The sequence below is a fragment of the Bufo gargarizans genome, chromosome 8, assembly GCF_014858855.1.
Source record: "Bufo gargarizans isolate SCDJY-AF-19 chromosome 8, ASM1485885v1, whole genome shotgun sequence".
Classification (NCBI taxonomy): Eukaryota; Metazoa; Chordata; class Amphibia; order Anura; family Bufonidae; genus Bufo; species Bufo gargarizans.
Genome location: NC_058087.1, coordinates 110,685,271 through 110,706,209, shown reverse-complemented (window position 1 = coordinate 110,706,209; position 20,939 = coordinate 110,685,271). Strand labels below are relative to the sequence as shown.

The following is a 20,939-nucleotide window of genomic DNA, read 5'->3' as shown; positions in this document are numbered from 1 at the left end:
ATAAGGCTTAAAAGAACAGATCTGCCGATTCCTAAACATTTTATTGAGTATGGCCACACTGAGAGAGAACTAAAATGCATGATAATAGAACAGGTTCCAAGGGCTAGACGTGTTGGGGATCGCACCGTGACCCTTAAACAAAGGGAACTGCATTGGATACATCACCTTCAGACCCTTAAACCACAGGGCCTGAATGTCGATTTCAAATGGAATATTATGTATCTTTGTGGGAGCACTCTCCGCTCTCCTGTGGGTTTGTCATCCTCATTTGATGCTGTGGTATTGTGATCACTGATGGTGTTTAATATCTTACTTATTTATTATGGTTTTTTTTCAGATTTTATCGGATCTGAAAAAAACACTTTTTAATTTTTCAAGTCTATTATCACAGCGGAAGAAAAAGATGGCTACTATCTATGGTGTTGTAGTCCTGTGTTAGGAGAATGGGGTTGGAATCACAGCTCATTCAGTTAAAGAAATAAAGTGTGGATAAGTCGTGAATGGAAGATTGTCACTCAGCTACAGATGAGGAATATGGGTGGACTTTGGCTCAGAGGATATTGGGCGTTGATAGCACTCGATACCTAGGTGCCATAACAGGTTTGTGGCAATGGTCACTCAAGTGGCACAACCACATAAACCGCACCATTCCAATCAAGTTTTATGTCAGCTGTTTTTCAGCTTTATATCAACTTTATATAATTTTATTTACTATAGAGGCACTGTCCCTTTAAGGGACTTATGACTCCATCAGCTTCCGATATTTAAGGCTTGATATCCTTATTTACCAGCATCCATTTAAACTCTCTAAGTAGTAGTATACAACCTGATCATTCCCTACATGGGACTTAATCTCCCCGTTTAGGTCTGGATTTGTGGTGCCCTGTCCTGCCCTGGATGGCAGTGATGTGCCGGCCTTGTGACGCTTCCCGGTTGCCCAGCTACGGCTCATGTGACGTGCTCACGTGATCCTGTGGCCTGGCTGTTGGGATGTTACCTTCCTCGTGGGACGTTACCTTCTGGCTCGTCACACTTTGGGGGAGGAGCCTGGTTGCCGATGCACGCCTCGCGACTGACGTCACATAACCAGGTTTCCTGTCGCGGGTTGTGTGTACTGGTTTCCAGGCAACCGGGCATGCGCAATGATGGACCGGAGACGCCGAGATGGACGCCATCATAATACACCGCTGTGTAAGTCATTTTCTGTATAATCTGTGCGGCCGATTGACCGCCACTTAACGCACACAGGTGATCTCTCCGATTGATGCACATGGCAGTTCATGAAAATAGATATTGATGTTTGTGATTTTTTGAAGATCAGTAATCATGGTTTCACGAAATATGTGCACTATTGATCTACTACATGTTTTGTATAACTTCTGTACCATTCTTTTACACTGGATCATGTATTTTATTTTTAACATTTTTTATATTTGATTTTGTAATTGTCACTGATTAATTAACTAACTCACAAGGCCTATAAATGTGGATATTCTGACACCAGCATGTATGCTTGATAAAGACTGCAATGAGCAGTTGAAACGTTGCAGAGGGGAATAAAGCGGATCATTTCACCTTTTACATTGGAGTGCTGCCTCTTTTTTTGGAAAACTACAACCATTGATGTGCCCATGGTCTGAGGAATTTTGCACCGGATTTTACCATTAAGTACTGCTATTTTTCTTTGTGTGATACAGATACATACCGTAATTACATGATTAGTCACCAGCAATACATGATTAAGTATAAATAATACATGATTACTATACAAAATAACAATACAAATAATCATGATTCGAGGTGCATCAATAATGTAAAAATCCATGTGGAAACGCTTGAAAATTCATATATGAATCCATCCATTAATGTTAAAAGTAATGTATAAAGTAAAGTGCCTGTGCATCCATTAGTGATTACACCTGTGTTATTGTTATATATCATTAAAAACCAACAGCATCAGCTCTGAACAATATGATTTAATGTCTACAAAAACACCTGCTGTACCGTTGGTGGCTCATTTTTATTTATTTCGAAAGCCCAAAGTCGTGCTTTCTCACCCCGTGCAACAAAATTGTGCAGCGTGCCACACAAAAAAGGTGCACTAGGTCGCAGTCTATCGCAGGCCCTCTCCATAAGAGAAGGGCCCCCCACAAACCATTCCCTATCCCTCCGCGGCCGAAGCTCCTGCAAGGGACTGGGGCAAGTGCCAACCCTCAGCCGAAGCCAAGGGTACACCCATCTATGCTCCCTTCTTTCGCCTAGGCTGCTATCCAAGGCATCAGCCAGGAGGCGATGGTCTGGACTCTCCCCGAGGGGAGAGCCCACGGGGTTTGGCAGGGGGGTGAGGAACCAATATAGCCACACCCCCCCCTAGACCTCAGGGGGTACCCGTAAGGGCGCCGCAACCCTGAAAATCATAGTGGACACTACAAACGTGTAAAAGTGCACACAGTGAACACAAAAAATAGATAAGGTGAATGTGTGCCATTACGGCCTGGACATTCGACCGGAATTATAAAAATTCCTCGTATTTTCAAGGCCAAAGCTGAGCAAATAGAGGTGTGTGCGCTAAAAATGTGAGAAAGAAAAGTGCCGTGCAAATGTGCCATCACTCTGAGACAGGGAGGTACCCAATGAGGGCACTTACACTTTGGGCTTTCAACACAACCCGGCCTCATGGCTTCGATCCAGCAGAGCCCAAAGGTCACATCGCATAGGCGCTCATAATACACCCACGCTCCGTAACCCAGGGTTACTGTGTGGTTCTCCGTTCCGCTCGACAACCATTGCCGTAACACCATAGTTGGAGTACAGCCGGGAGCGTAGCTCAACCGAACTGAAGAACAGATACTACACTTGATCTTAGCCAAAAGGCCGAGAAGCGATATCCCTTCTTTTGCGGCAAATAGACCAAAGGTGAACAGGCAAAGTGAGGTACTCTCCCAACGCCCTAAACAGCGAAAAGATGGACTCTTCTTATTGCTTCACCAGGTCCCCTCAACTCCCTTTCGGGTTTGCCTTCAACTTGTCCTATTTACGTCGCAACCATCTACAAGGTTTTATTTACTTCAGGATTGAATAATCTTTGTCTTTGACAGGGGCACAGCACTTATAAATAGTGTGGGCATGGACGTATTAAGCATTTTTAAAAACAAGTTTCCTAAAACGGACAACTATACACTCGCCTAAAGAATTATTAGGAACACCTGTTCTATTTCTCATTAATGCAATTATCTAGTCAACCAATGACATGGAAGTTGCTTCAATGCATTTAGGGGGTGGTCCTGGTCAAGACAATCTCCTGAACTCCAAACTGAATGTCAGAATGGGAAAGAAAGGTGATTTAAGCATCTAAGCGTGGCATGGTTGTTGGTGCCAGACGGGCCGGTCTGAGTATTTCACAATCTGCTCGTTACTGGGATTTTCACGCACAACCATTTCTAGGGTTTACAAAGAATGGTGTGAAAAAGGAAAAACATCCAGTATGCGGCAGTCCTGTGGGCAAAAATGCCTTGTGGATGCTAGAGGTCAGAGGAGAATGGGCCGACTGATCCAATCTGATAGAAGAGCAACGTTGACTGAAATAACCACTCGTTACAACCGAGGTATGCAGCAAAGCATTTGTGAAGCCACAACGCGCACAACCTTGAGGGGGATGGGCTACAACAGCAGAAGACCCCACCGGGTACCACTCATCTCCACTACAAATAGGAAAAAGAGGCTACAATTTGCACGAGCTCACCAAAATTGGACTGTTGAAGACTGGAAAAATGTTGCCTGGTCTGATGAGTCTCGATTTCTGTTGAGACATTCAAATGGTAGAGTCCGAATTTGGCGTAAACAGAATGAGAATGCTACTTCCAGCAGGATAATGCACTATGTCACAAAGCTTGAATCATTTCAAATTGGTTTCTTGAACATGACAATGAGTTCACTGTACTAAAATGGCCCCCACAGTCACCAGATCTCAACCCAATAGAGCATCTTTGGGATGTGGTGGAACGGGAGCTTCATGCCCTGGATGTGCATCCCTCAAATCTACATCAACTGCAAGATGCTATCCTATCAATATGGGCCAACATTTCTAAAGAATGCTATCAGCACCTTATTAAATCTTTGCCACGTAGAATTAAGGCAGTTCTGAAGGCAAAAGGGGGTCCAACACCATATTAGTATGGTGTTCCTAATAATTCTTTAGGTGAGTGTATAAAAGCCTGTTAAAGCCAAATGCTAAAAACACTGTAGTCACTGAACCAGTTCCCAAAACATTATTCTCGCCATGATGTGATTTAATTTCAGAATGTTTCCCATCAGTTCAATTGATAAAGTCAATCAGTTTCTTCAGATCATTGGTGATACTTCCATCAGGTGCAGTGTTGTCTGTAATGTAGATGCAGCAGTAACTTCCAACGATCTTGTAGACCCCTCCTTTTTCTGCTGTTAAGGACCAGTCGGTTCTGTAGAGTCATCACTGGAAAAAAAACTCAGTTGTTCCTCCATTCCCGTCGCAGCATCACAGGTGTATTTCACAAATCTTTGTTGAGCTTTGTTAATCCAATCTACATTTATTTTAATTTTTTTCATTATTACTAGTAGTTGGAATTAATGACTCAAATCCTGCAGCTATCTGACTTTTAGCTTCAAATTCATCAGAAACTCTTCTATAGATTCCTATAGAGATATAGGATATAGAGAGTGACCTCCATAGTCGTGACTGGACATTGTTTTACTTACTGATTTGATCTCACTCAGGAGGTGAAAATAAAACAAATGGCATCAGGGTACATTGGCCACTACATTCCACCTGCATCCTGGGTCAGAGTTTCAAATCTCCACACAATCACCAGATATCTGCGTTTTGATAATTTTGGTTGATAAACCAACTGTCAGGAACTATAAGAGTCACCACTTGTATTATTCAGCTGATATATGTAAGAACAATATCCTGGAGGGAAAACACCAAAGGACTTTCCTGCATAAAATCCTGTCTCTAAGGCCAGTTTGTCTTCATATTTTTAAACTGTCCAAATATTTAATGCCAATTATAAGTAAAGATGTAGGAGCCACAGATGCAACTGAACTTTGAGTTTTTTTCCTTACCAACATTCTAAATTTGCCTAGAAGATCTTTGTCATTTCCACATGCTCCTAAAACAGATATCCCCGAATCCTGTTGGATAGGATTTCTAATGGACATGAACAGAGGATTACATTAATTATGTTTACAACTGTTTGGTGGTGTTCCCTTCAGGACATTGTTCTTTGCGACAAACCTTCACTTTGCAGACTCTAGAGGTAGTCTCTACTGGTTTATACTCCCAACACCTCAGAATAGTGTATCTCCAATATCCACAGTTGGTATGGTAATATCTAAACAAAATTATCATAGCATGGGTCAGTTCCAGTCACACAGATGCAGTTATCAGACCAAAACCAAGTGTCCTATCTGTTATCTGTCTTACAGTCCACTACACTGCAAAAGTCAACTTTAGTTATTCCTGACTCATCTTGATAATATAACACAGTTGGAATTTGATTTGACTGTGATTCCCCCTTGTACAATATGAAACAAACAATACGACATGCAAAAACATTATGGAATTATAGTCCTGGCACTTGATTGCAATGTGACACGTAGATCCAATCAGGCTCTCCTTCCAATTCAACAGCAGTGGAGGCGGTTATCAGGACTTGATGTAGATCTTTAAACCGAAGCTCTAGGACTTTCCCCACGTTTCTCGTTTCACCACTAACCAGCAGAGTAGTCAGATCTAATTTTGTACACCCTTAAGATGGTGAACAGTTGGCGAGAGGAGTAGAAACTGCATTACTATCTACTCCTACACATTTGATACTACCATTAGCTATAAGAGATCAAGGAACATGTTTGCTATGAGGCAATGGAATTAGATCCTAATGATTTTATAGGTAATAGGGATCCAGCATTTGATTCTGGATTGTTAATTCCCTATGGGTGTTGCACTTGAAGGGCTGAACATTTGTAGCTCCTTCCACGGGCGAGGAAGTGGGCAAGTACATACAAAGTCTTCCTTCTCTCTTCTTGTGGGCAGGACTGATAGGCAGCCACACCCGCCTTAGGCCTTTGTTCAATTCAACTTAAACAAAATAGAGGGACAAAATGAAGGGCTATAGTGAACTTCACTCAGGCCTTTCTAATACTAGACCTTTCCAGATGATCCTTAAGACCATCCACAAAGACGGCAATAAAAATTTTCTCATGCGTATCTAAGGTATGTTCAAAGCCCAAATCCACCCAACTTTTCTGGAGTCTAGTGAAAACTTTCTCCACACTCTGCCCTGTCCTGATGCATATTCAGACAATGTGACAGGATAACTACCTAAATGCTTCCTCCCATTCATTATGATCTTCTCTATTAATTGCTCACCTGACAACAATGTAGTATTGTCCCTTTCACAATATCCCACAGTTGAAGCTATAACTTGAGAGAAAGAATCACCAGCTTTACATTGGACTCAATTTTCCAAATCTCATCAATAACATGAGAAAGCTTTCCATATTTTTGCTTCTCAAACAGCTGATCGGCGGGGGTCCCGGGTGTCAGCCCCCCGCCGGTCAGATGCTGATGATCTATCTAGAGGATAGATCATCAGTTTAAACAAACTGCAGAACCCCTTTAAGCATGACTTATTTCTCCTCCTACAGCCTATGCGGCATCTCATTTCTCCTATGTTGACAGACACTGGTGCTGAAGAGTATGCTTTCAACCATATGTTGTTCATCCCTTGGAAATTGTCTTGTTTTCCCCCTATCTATACTCTGATACAATACAACCTGCGTGATCTGCACTCCCTGAAAACTTGGATGTTTTCCCTCCACTCCACACTCTGATCAACTTTAAACAACCTCATTCCTCTTTCTGCTGTTATCACCAACACCGACAGAAGAAGAGAGAGAGCTGAGAGAACTAACACAGCCAGGAGCAGTGTGTTGTCTGATCTATGTGAGAAGGTGAAGACAGCCAGCTATGTACTGGAGTTAAATTGAGCGTACAGCAACAGAATGATAAATTATGTTTAGGTGTTTCCAAGTTCCAAGCAGATTTGCGCTAAAGGAGACAGGTTAAGTTGGACTACAGCCATATTAATTATCACACAAGCTTTTCTAGAGCTATATCCAAGAAAAGGTTATATTGTTTTAAAAGTAAAATACTCTTTAAACTAGAAATATATTTTTCTTTCTAGAAGAGGTGAAAAGAGTTATCCTGTCCCTCTCTCCTGCCCGATCTGACATCGACATTGATTATGGAGTGATGCTGCTCCATGCTGGGCAGGACAGTTGCCGAGGCCCAGAATAGCACACGTGTATGATATTTGCTAGTCGGCAGATGGTTATCCTTAAAATATTGGGAATTCTACTCATCATGGCATCTCGCTAGGGGACTGTGAAGAACTCCCCAGTAACTGTTTGGTTATTTTACCTCCCTGCTACTTAATCCCCGTGGATGCCTTCTCCTAACAATGGACATGGACATCTATGTGTATCAAGGACATGTGTACACAGACTTCTGGACATTCAGTCTGCTTCTAAACCACAAGACTGATCTACTTAATTAAAATACACGAGATAACACTTTAGGCCATTGTCTTGGAAAAGCCATAGTGATTGCTTGTAAGCCATGTGACCAAGCCTTGTTTTGTAAATTGAGTCACCTAGGGCAGAGTTTGGTGCTATTTAAATTTAATGGTCTTGCTTTCCATTGAACATTTTTTGTAGCAGTATGAAGCTTTGGCTCCTGTGTGGATTATTATGCGACACCAGCGATGTTTTACTCGTGGCGATATTATTTCATGGGAATAAGGGAATTACAGACGGTAACTCATATTCAGACCGTCACAACTGGTGGCAAACAGTGGGAAACATCCCTTTCCCCTGCACTGAGAATCCAAGGAAAACACTGGTGTACAGTGAATGGAAGGCTGGTACACACAGATTAAGCGCAGCACACTAAAGGAACTGTTGGGAGTTTGTGGAGGGATTGCCAGCAACAAATTCAAGCGGGTCAAAATTGCTGAATTAATGGAGCTAGACCGGGAGAACTTGGCTGCGGCAACACCGACTGGTCGGGAGACAGAACTACCAATCAACAGGGAAATCGGGGAACGACTGGCACCGTTCGGGCCAAACCCAACTGCCGAAATCATCCTACAGGTGATCAATAGGGTGACAGAGCATGTGAACCAAAGGGAACAGCGTGAGCTACAACTGAGGCTTGCTGAAAACCAGCAAACGGCAGCAATTCTACTGAACGGAGGGAACAGCGCGGTTGATTCGCGGAAGATTCCCTTCATCGCATTTAAAAACTTTAACGAAAATGAAAGCGAGATCGATGGCTATCTGGCAGATTTTGAGCGCCAGTGTGCCCTACACAGAGTGGCTGCCGACAAATGGGTCTTGATATAGTAACATAGTACTATGGAAAACTGTCGGGCAAAGCAGCTGATGCCTTCAGGGCTGTATCAGAGCAGGAGATCCACAGCTATGCTTGAGTGAAGGAGGCGCTCCTAGCTCGGTACGCAGTAACCCCAGAGGCGTACCGCTGAAAATTTAGAGACTCCCGCAAAGTGTACAGAGACTCCTATACAGAGTGGGCTTGCAGCTCTCTGCTTCCTTTTGGGTCATAAGCTTCCAGGCCACCACAGTGGATGACGTCCTGCAGCTCATTATACTGGAACAATTTTACGACCACTTCCAGACCGACATCAGGGATTGGGTAAGGGACCGCAGACCCCTCTCCTTACCTGAAGCAGCCAAACTCGCGGACGAGTATGCAGATACCCGCAATGCGTCATGTACAATACCTTGAATACAACCCCTTCGGACTGAGACACCACCACCACCGGTGGCAGCAACCAAGTACCAATCCCCCAGCATACTCTCCAATCCAAGACTCCCAGCTGGCAACAAGCCCCGCTGTTTTCGATGCAATCAGGTTGGACACATGCGGCGCAACTGCCCCTGAAAGTGCCCACAATTTCCGCATTGGAACTAAGCTACAGCAGGACCCCAGAGGAGGCCTCCGCGACCTAAAGCTCGACCAGACAGGAGACCCTTTCAGGTGGTGATACCTCGTCCCCCAGTAACAACAAACTGTCCACTGCCTTTGTACCCTCCTCCTCTGGCAGTGCCTGCACCCCTTCTCCGATCGGATGGGACACATGCGGAGCAACTGCTCCCAAAATTGCCCACGATCTCTGCAGTGGAACCGAGCTAAGGCGGGACCCCAGAGAGCAGAAGCCCATTTTGTAGAGGAGTCCCCTGTAAGAATGGTAGGAAGATGGGACGAGGAGGAGTTCGAGGTTCTCCACGAAGTGGACCCTGTAGAGGCAGCCGCTCTAGATAACCGCCAACACCATAGGCAGCCGGTGAATGTGAATGGAGACCCCACTCAAGGGCTCTGGGACAGTGGAGCCACCTTCACACTAGTACAGCTGCAGATGGTGAGATATGACGAGAATACAGGACGGGCCATTTCAGTACGAGTGGCAGGTGGAAATATTGTCCGATTTCCGACTGCCCGAGTATACCTGGACAGGGGAACCGATAACCGTGAACTGGAGGTTGGGGTGATGAAGAATCTGCCTGCAGTCATCCTGTTCAGAAAAGATCTGGGGATTTAGGCTTCATCTTTCGTAGCGGAGTCCTCTTCCGAGGCATACTCGGTGACCACCCGGCAGCAGTTCAGTCAGACATGCTATAAATTCGATGGTGGGACCCAGATGCCTCTACTTTGTGGTTGGGAGCAGGTCTGAGCCCGGTGGGCGCCTACGGCGGTGATCACCATGTAGCCTACCTCAGCCGCAAGACTACCCCGGGAGGTGGGGTGCACGGCTATTGAAAAGGAGTGCCTAGCGCTGGTATGGGCTCTGAAGAAACTACAGTTGCATTTGTATGGATGATCTTTCACGGTGCCCACCAACCATAACCCACTGATTTGGATCAACAGAGTCTCCGGAGACGACGGATGTCTGTTGCCGTGGAATCTGGCCCTACAGCCCTATCGCCCAGGCAAGTTAAATGGGATCGTAGATGGACTGTCCCGACAAACAAACTTATCTGAATAGTCGTTGGACATCCCGCCAGCCCCACTAGACCCTGAAAGGTCCAACTGTGTCTGCCGGAGCAGGGAGAAAAGGGGGGGGGGTGCATTGTGAAGAGCTCCCCAGTAACCATTCGGTTATTTTACCTCCGTGCTACTTAATCCCTGTGGATACCTACTCCTAACAATGGATATGGACATCTATGTTTATCAAGGACATGTGTACACACACTTCTGGACATTCAGTCTGCTTCTAACCACAAGACTGATCTACTTAATTAAAATACACGAGATAACACTTTAGGCCATTGTCTTGGAAAAACACAGTGATTGCTTGTAAGCCATGTGACCAAGCGTTTTGTAAATTGAGTTTCCAAAACTCCATTGTCTCGCTGGCTCAGAGGAGTTTGATGCTGTTTAAATTGAATGCCCTTGCTTTCCTTCAAACATTTTTTTGTTCCAGAATAAAGCTTTGGTTCCTGTGTAGATTATTATGCAACACCAGCAATATTTTACTCTGTGGATTCGTGGCAATATTATTTCATGGGAATAAGGGAATGACAGACAGTAACATATTCAAACCGTCACAGGGACCAAGGACGATATATTGGTTCATGAGGGCCATTATTTGGACCTCTGGGAGGAGCAGCTTCAGGGGTTAAGTACCTAGGGCTAGAATTGGTTGAGGTAGGGCAGATCTGGATGTTACTACTTGTGTATGTTACTACTGGGGGTGGTAGATGTCATACATCATACATTGATGCAGATATCTCTACACTTTTCTCTGACTGCAACCCAAATGAGTCTGAATAAGGACTAAGAGTCCCTAGATTGAACACTTCCAATTGGCATCATGGTGCAATCACTGCAGGCACTTTCATAACTAGTGAAACATACAATTGGGAAAGGTTATTTGCAAACATCATTCAATACTAATCCAATACTGGTACTCATAACATGAATGTAGTACTTTCTGGAAGATCTATAAATAACACATATGTTAGTATTTTCACAGTTTGCATATGCATTGCCAATTACCAGCCCCCACCATAAGGGGGGTTGAATTCCTGAGGGGGGGACTTCATTAGAGCATAATAGCGGGATGGAAAAGAAAGGAGCAGAATTCACGATGGTAGCGGTTCCCTCCTGAGGAGCACATTCCAGAGGACAAAGAAAACTGGAATAACCAGTGAGGGTTACAGCAGATTTGAGAAAGGGGGACGGAATGACACAAGGTTTTGAGAAAGGGGGATGGAATGCCACATGGTTAATTCTTTGTTCTCTATAGTATTCAAATCCATCTTGCAATAGAAATACTGACCATTTTAATTTCTCCAACCTTCTTCAACTTCTATCAATCACGTTCATAGACCATTTTCACCATACCTCAACTTGCACCAGCCTATTGCCATTTAACCCCTTCTACCCCGGGCCAGTTTTCGCTCTTCTGCCCAGGCCATTTTTTGCAAGTCTGACATGTCCCTTTATGTGGTAATAGCTTTGGAACACTTTTACTTATCCAAGCCATTCTGAGATTGTTTTCTCCTGACACATTGTACTTCATGATGGTCATAAATTTGAGTCAATATATTTCATCTTTACATGTGAAAAAAATTCCAAATCTACCAACATTTTTAAAAAATTCCCACATTTTTACATTTCAATTTCTCTACTTTTATAATAGATAGTGATACCTCATATAATAGTTATTACTTTACATTTCCCATATGTCTACTTCATGTTGGGATCATTTTGAAAATTATATATTTTTTTTTTTGGGACGTTAGAAATTTTGAAGCAAATCTTGAAATTTTTCCGAAAATTTCCCAAAAACACTTTTTAACGACCAATTTAGGTCTGAATCAAGGTAAGTAGAAGCAGCTCACAACGGTATGTGGAATGCAACAGCTGTATCAAACACCACGGATCCCACGTGGACACAGAACAATTGAATAAAGCGCTACTGCACATGTCTGACTGCAAAGCCTCCTGTGTGTATATGGCAACATCGCACATACGTCTAGCATCACAGGAATCAGCGAGATCTCGTTCGCAATCACATGTTAATACCTCTGCATCACCAGACGTCATCATGGTCACCTGACCTATGTGTTGCAAACAGCTCGTTCCTCCCTCTTGTCTGACATCACGCCGCATCATGTTGCCAAGGACACAACACTCGCTAGTTACTAAGTGCAATCAGATCCCTCAAAAGAGGGAGAAAAGAAAAAAGAACGCACAATCCACGCACTGGTGGCACTCCGATCCCGCAGCTGAATCCTTTTTAGGAGACGATCCTGGCGCTTGCTGGACTTTTTGGACGCCCTGAAGCCTTCTTAACAAGAATTGAGCCTCTTTCCTTAAAGTTCTTGATGATCCTATAAATTGTTGATTGAGGTGCAATCTTAGTAGCCACAATATCCTTGCCTGTGAAGCCATTTTTATGCAACGCACTGATGACTGCACGCGTTTCTTTGCAGGTCACCATGGTTAACAATGGAAGAACAATGATTTCAAGCATCACCCTCCTTTTAACAGGTCAAGTCTGCCATTTTAACCCAATCAGCCTGACATAATGATCTCCAGCCTTGTGCTCATCAACATTCTCACCTGGAGTTAACAAAACAATTACTAAAATGATCTCAGCAGGTCCTTTAATGACAGCAATGAAATGCAGTGGAAAGGTTTTATTGGGATTAAGTTAATTTTCATGGCAAAGAAGGACTATGCAATTCATCTGATCACTCTTCATAACATTCTGGAGTATATGCAAATGCTATTAGAAAAACTTAAGCTTTTCCAATATTTATGTAATTCTCAAAACTTTTGGCCACAACTGTATTGTGCTAAATACAGGTATATTCTTGAGCAAAACATGTACCACTCTGTGCATGATTTGAGGCTAGGACGGGGGTTCACCTTCCAGCAGGATAATGACCCCAAACACACTGCTAAAGCAACTCTTGAATGGTTTAAGGGGAAGCATGTGACTGTGTTGGAATGGCCTAGTCAAAGCCCAGATCTCATTCCAATAGAAAATCTGTGGTCAAACTTAAAGGTTGCTGTTCACAAGCGAAAACCATCCAACTTGAAGGAGCTGGAGCAGTTTTGCAAGGAGAAATGGGCAAAAATCCCAGTAGTAAGATGTGGCAAGCTCATAGAGACTTATCCAAAAGGCCTTGGCGCTCTGATTGTCGCAAAAGATAACTCTACAAAGTATTGACTTTAGGGGGGTGAATAGTTATGCACATTGACTTATTCTGTTATTTTGTCCTATTTGTTGTTTGCTTCACAATAAAAAACAAACATGTTCTTTAAATTAAATGATGCAAATCCTCAAACAATCCATGTTATTTCCAGGTTGTGAGGCACCAAAATACCCCAAAAGTCAAGGGGGGTGAATACTTTTGCAAGTCACTGTATATGTGGTCAACTTCTGATGTTTAAAATATTCTATATTTATTGAGGATTCTTCTCTATATTTGCTTTCCACTGATGAGCTACTACTCCTTGTAGAACGAAACGCGTTGAAATAATTTTCTGGGACCATCTTTATCATGTATTATACGATAGAGGGAATATTTTCTGTTTAGGGCCTCAATGGTCCTGGTTTGTTTTTTGCTGTTGCATTATCATTGACAGACTTTGTATGCAGTGGTGGTTTTCTATCTCTGTCTGGGGCAGCCCAGGGTTAGCAGGAGGTTCCTGACACGGGATCGCCCCTATTGGGGCGGCCATTCTGTTCTATAGATTAGAGAAAAGCAGGGATAATATGTTTTTTTCTTTGCCACTGCCCTTATTCTACATTTTTTATGGCACTTAACGGTTGCTTTTAAATGCTTTCTAATAAAGGCTATGTTTTAATGGTGGTGATTTTTGATACTCTTGACCTCATACGTCACTATACTACAGTCCTGATCAAAAGTTTAAGACCATTTAAAAAATGGCAAAAAATCATATTTAGCATGGCTGGATCTTAACAGGGTTCCAAGTAGAGCTTAAACATGCAAGAATAAGAAATGAGAGTGAGACAAAACATTTTTTGAGCTTTCAATTCAATGACAACAACGAATAAACTGAAACCGGCTGTTTTTCAGCTGATCAAAAATTTAGGACCACACCTACAAAAAAAAACTAAACCCCCCAAAACAGAAATCTAACTTCCAAACATGAACTCGGTAATGAGTAGCTCCGCCGTTATTGTTGATAACTTCAAAAATTTGTTTCGGCATGCTTGATGCAAGCGTTTCCATGAGGTGAGTGGATACATTTCTCTAAGTTTAGAAAATGACCGCACGAAGGCCATCTACTGTCTGGAACTGTTGTCCATTTTTGTCAACTTCCCTTGCCATCCATCCACAAAGATTCTCAATTGGATTTAGATAAGGGGAACAGGCAGGATGGGCCAAAATAGTGATGTTATTATCCTGGAAGAAGTTCCTTGTCCTGCAGGCATTGTGTACTGTAGCGTTGTCCTGTTGAAAAACCCAGTCGTTACCACACAGACGAGGGCCCTCAGTCATGAGGAATGCTCTCTGCAACATCTGGACATAGCCAGCGGCCATTTGATGCCCCTGCACTTCCTGAAATTGTTCCACTGAAGGAAAAAGCAGCACAGAACATTATGGCGCCCCCTCCACTGTGATGCCAGTAACGTTGGAAACCATCAGGACCATCAAGGTAAAAAAAATTCTCATCAGAGAATAAAACTTCCACCTTTGAATGTCCCATGTTTGGTGCTCTCTTGCAAAGTCCAAACGAGCAGTTCTGTGGCGTTCAAGGAGATGAAGTCTTTGATGACGTTTTTTGTCTTTGAAGCCCTTCAGTCTCAGATGCCGTCTGATTGTTATGGGGCTGCACCAGTAAGGGCCTTAATTTGGGTCGAGGATCGTCCAGTGTCTTGACGGACACCCAATTGGATCCTCCGGCTCAGTGCTGGTGAATTTTTGGGGGGTCTTCCACTTGACTTTTTTGTTCTATAACCCTCAGGATCATTTAAGAAATTCAAAATGACTGTCTTACTGCATCCCACCTCAGCAGCGATGGCGCGCTGTGAGAGACCCTGCTTATGCAGTTCAACAATCCGACCACGTTCAAAAAGAGAGTTTTTTTTGTCTTTGCCATCGCAACGTGTCACTATCTGACAGAAAATGACAATGAATCCACATCTTTGCACAGATTTGGCCTTTTAAAGGCATGTGGTCCTAAAATTTGTAATAGCTGAAAAACAGCCTGTTTCAGTTTAATCGTTAATTTCAATTAATTGAATGCTCAAAAAATGTTTTGTCTCACTCTCATTTCTTCTAGTTGTATGTCGAAGCTCTACTTGGAACCTTGTTGAGATCCAACAATGTAAAATATGATTTTTTGCCATTTTTCAAGTAGTCTTAAACTTTTGATCAGAACTGTATTAACCTAAGGGTACTTTCACACTTGCGGCAGATAGATCTGGCAAGCAGTTCCGTCGCCGGAACTGCCTGCTGGATCAGGCAAAATGTATGCTAACTGATGGCATTAGTAAGACTGATCAGGATCCTGATCTGTCTAAAAAATGCCTGATCAGTCGAAAAAATTCATTGAAATGCCGGATCCGTCTTTCCGGTGTCATCCGGCAAAACGGATCCGGCATTTATTTTTTTCACCTTTTTTTCAGTCTGCGCATGCGCATACCGGAAGGACGGATCCGGCATTCCGGTATTCTGGATGCCGGATTCGGCACTAATACATTCCTATGGGCATTCAGGCAAGTCTTCAGTTTTTTTTCGCCGGAGATAAAACCGTAGCGGTTTTCTCTTTTGCCTGATCAGTCAAAACGACTGAACTGAAGACATCCTGTTGCAAACTGAACGGATTAGGCTGCTTTCACACTAGCGTTCGCTGGTCTGCTCGTGAGCTCCGTTTGAAGGAGCTCACGAGCGGACCCGAACGCAGCCGTCCAGCCCTGATGCAGTCTGAATGGAGGCGGATCCGCTCAGACTGCATCAGTCTGGCGGCGTTCAGCCTCCGCTCCGCTCGCCTCCGCACGGACAGGCGGACAGCTGAACGCGTTCGGGTGTCCGCCTGGCCGTGCGGATCCGTCCAGACTTTCAATGTAAGTCAATGGGGACGGATCCGTTTGAAGATGCCACAATGTGGCTCAATCTTCAAGCGGATCCGTCCCCCATTGACTTTACATTGAAAGTCTGGACGGATCCGTACTAGGCTATTTTCACACTTAGCTGTTCTATGCTAAAAATAATGCAGACGGATCCGTTCTGAACGGAGCCTCCGTCTGCATTATTATGAGCGGATCCGTTCAGAACGGATCCGCCCGAACGCTAGTGTGAAAGTAGCCTTACTCTCCATTCAGAATGCATGGGGACTGATCAGTTCTTTTCTGGTTGTAATGTCTCGACTGCCTGTTGCTTTAGGTACACAGCTTAACATCAAGTATAAACCGAATCCCAATGAAAGATGCGCTGGTTTGCTGAACTGATGCAATCTTTACTGAGATATAATGAACAGGAATGTGTACAATAGTGTTCATATGATATGAGATGATATGGTAAAACTGTGAAACAAACATAAAAAGAAAAATATAAGCATGGCTTATTCAAGCAACTTACATTATACATAGCTAATACAAAAGATAGGGCCTAACTAACATGTGCTTGCTTACTACACTGAAACACACATTATCTATCTGCAATGTCTAACATCCCTCTACACAAGCTGAACTAGCAAAAACCCCTTTACTTACAGGCTTTGGTGTTCGTCAGGTTTGCAATCTGCAATAACTTTAAGATGTCCTGTGGATCTGGTCACTACAGTAGCTAGAGCTGGAATTAACAGGATATGTCCCAGCAAGCCCTAGACAGTACAGAGAAGACCCACCTCTAGGCTTCAAGAAAATGGAGGGTCTTAAAGAAACAGACACTACTGAGTGCCAAGCGTGTAATATACATTGCAAAGGCAGCACACTCCCCACCTGGCGTACCTTTTGTTATGCCACTAACCTTTGGACAGAAGTAAAACTACTTTAGAAATTGGCCTAGCATACACCTTGGGAATGCCCTGTCTAACAATTCTAACTTCAACTTTTCTAACTCTAGCATCACCACTAGGATCAGTCCCCACAATGAGTCCAATAGGCAATTCGTTCCTGTGGGCCTGAGTGTCTTTTAATAAGACAATGTCTCCAACTTGTAAGTTGGGTTTGTCATCTTGCCATTTCTTGCGTGGCTGGAGTGTCACCAGGTATTCCTGTCCCCACCTCTTCCAGAAAATGTCCGCAAGGCTTTGAACTTGTCTCCATTGCTTAGTATACAAGTCCTTGAGGTCAAAATCTCCAGTGGGAGCTGTCACTGGTTCCATCTTCTGGGTCAGCAGCATTGCGGGTGTCAAGACTGATGGCATCTCTGGATCTGTAGACACTGGAACCAAAGGTCTGGCGTTCATAATGGCCACGATTTCAGCCATTAGTGTAGTCAAAGCTTCATGAGTGAGGCGAGTAGACCCAACCTTCAGGAGCATGGCATCCAGAATACGACGAGCTACTCCAATCATCCTCTCCCATGCTCCTCCCATATGCGATGCGCGTGGAGGATTAAAAGTCCAAGTGCATCCTTGATCTTGAAGATAGGAACCTGTTTCAGAGTCTGTAGAGATGATTTTCAACTCCTTGCAGGCCCCAATAAAGTTTGTGCCGCGGTCTGAACGAATTAGTTTTGCTGGTCCTCTGATAGAGAAGAATCTTCTCAAGGCATTGATTAATCTTGAAGTGGATAAAGATTCAATCACTTCAATATGAACTGCTCTAGTACTCAGGCAAGAGGACAGAACAGCCCAACCTTTACTTTCGGCACTGCCTCCTTTAGTCTTGCGAGAAGAGATGTTCCATGGTCCAAAAACGTCTAGACCTACGTGAGTGAACGGAGGATCTGAAGCAAGTCTGTCTGCAGGTAAGTTTGACATCTTCTGAACCTCAAGTTTCCCTCTAATCTTCTTACAGGTAACGCATTGGCTGATCACGCTGGAGACTAGTCTCTTACCTCCTATGATCCACAATCCTGCTGACCGTACTGCTCCTTTAGTGAAATTTGTCGTCCTTGATGTGCAGATGTGCAACTTGCTCGTGATAGTGTCTTACCAGAAGAAGAGCGATGTGATGATTCTTAGGTATGATGAAGGGATGTCTCTCTTGGATAGTCATATCCGCTGCCGACAAACGACCTCCAATTCTTAGTACTCCGTCTTCGTCTAGGATAGGGTTCAACTTCTTGAGCGAACTGTGTCGAGAAATCTCTTCCTTTTTCAGAAAGCTTTGAATTTCTTCTTTAACCCCTTAAGGACCAGGCTCATTTTCACCTTAAGGACCAGGCCATTTTTTGCAAATCTGACCAGTGTCACTTTAAGTGCTGATAACTTTAAAACGCTTTTACTTATACAGGCCATTCTGAGATTGTTTTTTCGTCACATATTGTACTTCATGACACTGGTAAAATAAAGTCAAAAAAATTAATTTTTTTGCATAATAAAATACCTAATTTACCAAAAATTTGGAAAAATTATCAAATTTAAAAGTTTCAGTTTCTCTACTTCTGTAATACATAGTAATACCCCCAAAAATTGTGATGACTTAACATTCCCCATATGTCTACTTCATGTTTGAATTATTTTGGGAATGATATTTTATTTTTTGGGGATGTTACAAGGCTTAGAAGCTTAGAAGCAAATCTTGAAATTTTTCAGAAATTTACAAAAACCCAATTTTTAGGGACCACTACAGCTCTGAAGTCACTTTGCAAGGCTTACATAATAGAAACCGCCCAAAAATGACCCCATTCTATAAACTACACCCCTCAAGGTATTCAAAACTGATTTTACAAACTCTGTTAACCCTTTAGGTGTTGCACAAGAGTTATTGGCAAATGGGGATGAAATTTGAGAATTTCATTTTTTTGCCTAATTTTCAATTTTAACCCATTTTTTCCACTAACAAAGCAAGGGTTAACAGCCAAACAAGACTGTATCTTTATTGCCCTGACTCTGCCGTTTACAGAAACACCCCATATGTGGCCGTAAACTACTGTACGGCCACACAGCGGGGCGTAGAGGGAAAGGTGCGCCGTTTGGTTTTTGGAAGCCAGATTTTGCTGGACAGTTTTTTTGACACCATGTCCCATTTGAAGCCCCCTGATGCACCCCTAGAGTAGAAACTCCCTAAAAGTGACCCCATCTAAGAAACTACACCCCTCAAGGTATTCAAAACTGATTTTACAAACTTCGTTAACCCTTTAGGTGTTGCACAAGAGTTATTGGCAAATGGGGATGAAATTTGAGAATTTCATTTTTTTGCCTAATTTTCAATTTTAACCCATTTTTTCCACTAACAAAGCAAGGGTTAACAGCCAAACAAGACTGTATCTTTATTGCCCTGACTCTGCCGTTTACAGAAACACCCCATATGTGGCCGTAAACTACTGTACGGCCACACAGCGGGGCGTAGAGGGAAAGGTGCGCCGTTTGGTTTTTGGAAGCCAGATTTTGCTGGACAGTTTTTTTGACACCATGTCCCATTTGAAGCCCCCTGATGCACCCCTAGAGTAGAAACTCCATAAAAGTTACCCCATCTAAGAAACTACACCCCTCAAGGTATTCAAAACTGATTTTACAAACTTTGTTAACCCTTTAGGTGTTGCACAAGATTTAATGGAAAATAGAGATACAATTTCAAAATTTCACTTTTTTGGCAGATTTTCCATTTTAATATTTTTTTTCCAGTTACAAAGCAAGGGTTAACAGCCAAACAAAACTCATTATTTATGGCCCTGATTCTGTAGTTTACAGAAACACCTCATATGTGGTTGTAGACCGCTGTACGGGCACACGGCAGGGCGCAGAAGGAAAGGAATGCCATACGGTTTTTGGAAGGCAGATTTTGCTGGACTGGTTTTTTTGACACCATGTCCTATTTGAAGCCCCCCTGATGCACCCCTAGAGTAGAAACTCCAAAAAAGTGACCCCATTTTAGAAAGTACGGAATAGGGTGGAAGTATTGTTGGTACTAGTTCAGGGTAGATATGATTTTTGGTTGCTCTATATTACACTTTTTGTGCGGCAAGGTAACAAGAAATAGCTTTTTTGGCACGTTTTTTTTTTGTTATTTACAACATTCATCTGACAGGTTAGATCACGTGGTAATTTTATAGAGCAGGTTGTCACGGACGCAGCGATACCTAATATGTATGCAATTTTTTTTATTTATGTAAGTTTTATGCAATAACTTCATTTTTAAAACCAAAAAATTGTTTAGTGTCTCCATAGTCTGAGAGCCATAGTTTTTTTCAGTTTTTGGGCGATTATCTTGAGTAGGGTCTAATTTTTTGCGGGATGAGATGACAGTTTGATTGGCACTATTTTGGGGTGCATATGACTTTTTGATCGCTTGCTATTACACTTTTTGTGACGTAAGATGGCAAAAAATTGCTTTTTTTGCACAATTTATTATTTTTATTTTTTATGGTGGTCACCTGAGGGGTTAGGTCATGTGATATTTATATAGAGCCGGTCGATACGGACGCGGCAATACCTAATATGTATACTTTATTTTTATTTATGTAGGTTTTACACAATGATTTTATTTTTGAAACAAAAAAAATGATGTTTTAGTGTTTCCATAGTCTAAGAGCCATAGTTTTTTTCAGTTTTTGGGCGATTATCTTGAGTAGGGTCTAATTTTTTTGCGGGATGAGATGACGGTTTGATTGGTACTATTTTGGCGTACATGCGACTTTTTTGATCACTTTTATTACCTTTTTTGGGAAGTAAGGTGGGCAAAATTTCAATTTTCTCATAGTTTTTATTTTTTTATTTTTATGGC

The 20,939-nt window shown here is 42.8% G+C and overlaps 1 protein-coding gene and 1 pseudogene across 2 annotated transcripts in view; one reads left to right on the top strand and one right to left on the bottom strand.

The window, feature by feature from the left end:
* The window catches only part of STAT1 (signal transducer and activator of transcription 1), a 1,065,817-nt gene that overhangs the window by 548,362 nt on the left and 496,516 nt on the right, over positions 1-20,939 (top strand). The gene's annotated exons all lie outside the window — the stretch shown is intronic.
* On the bottom strand, positions 2,804-2,886 carry LOC122945886 (annotated as a pseudogene).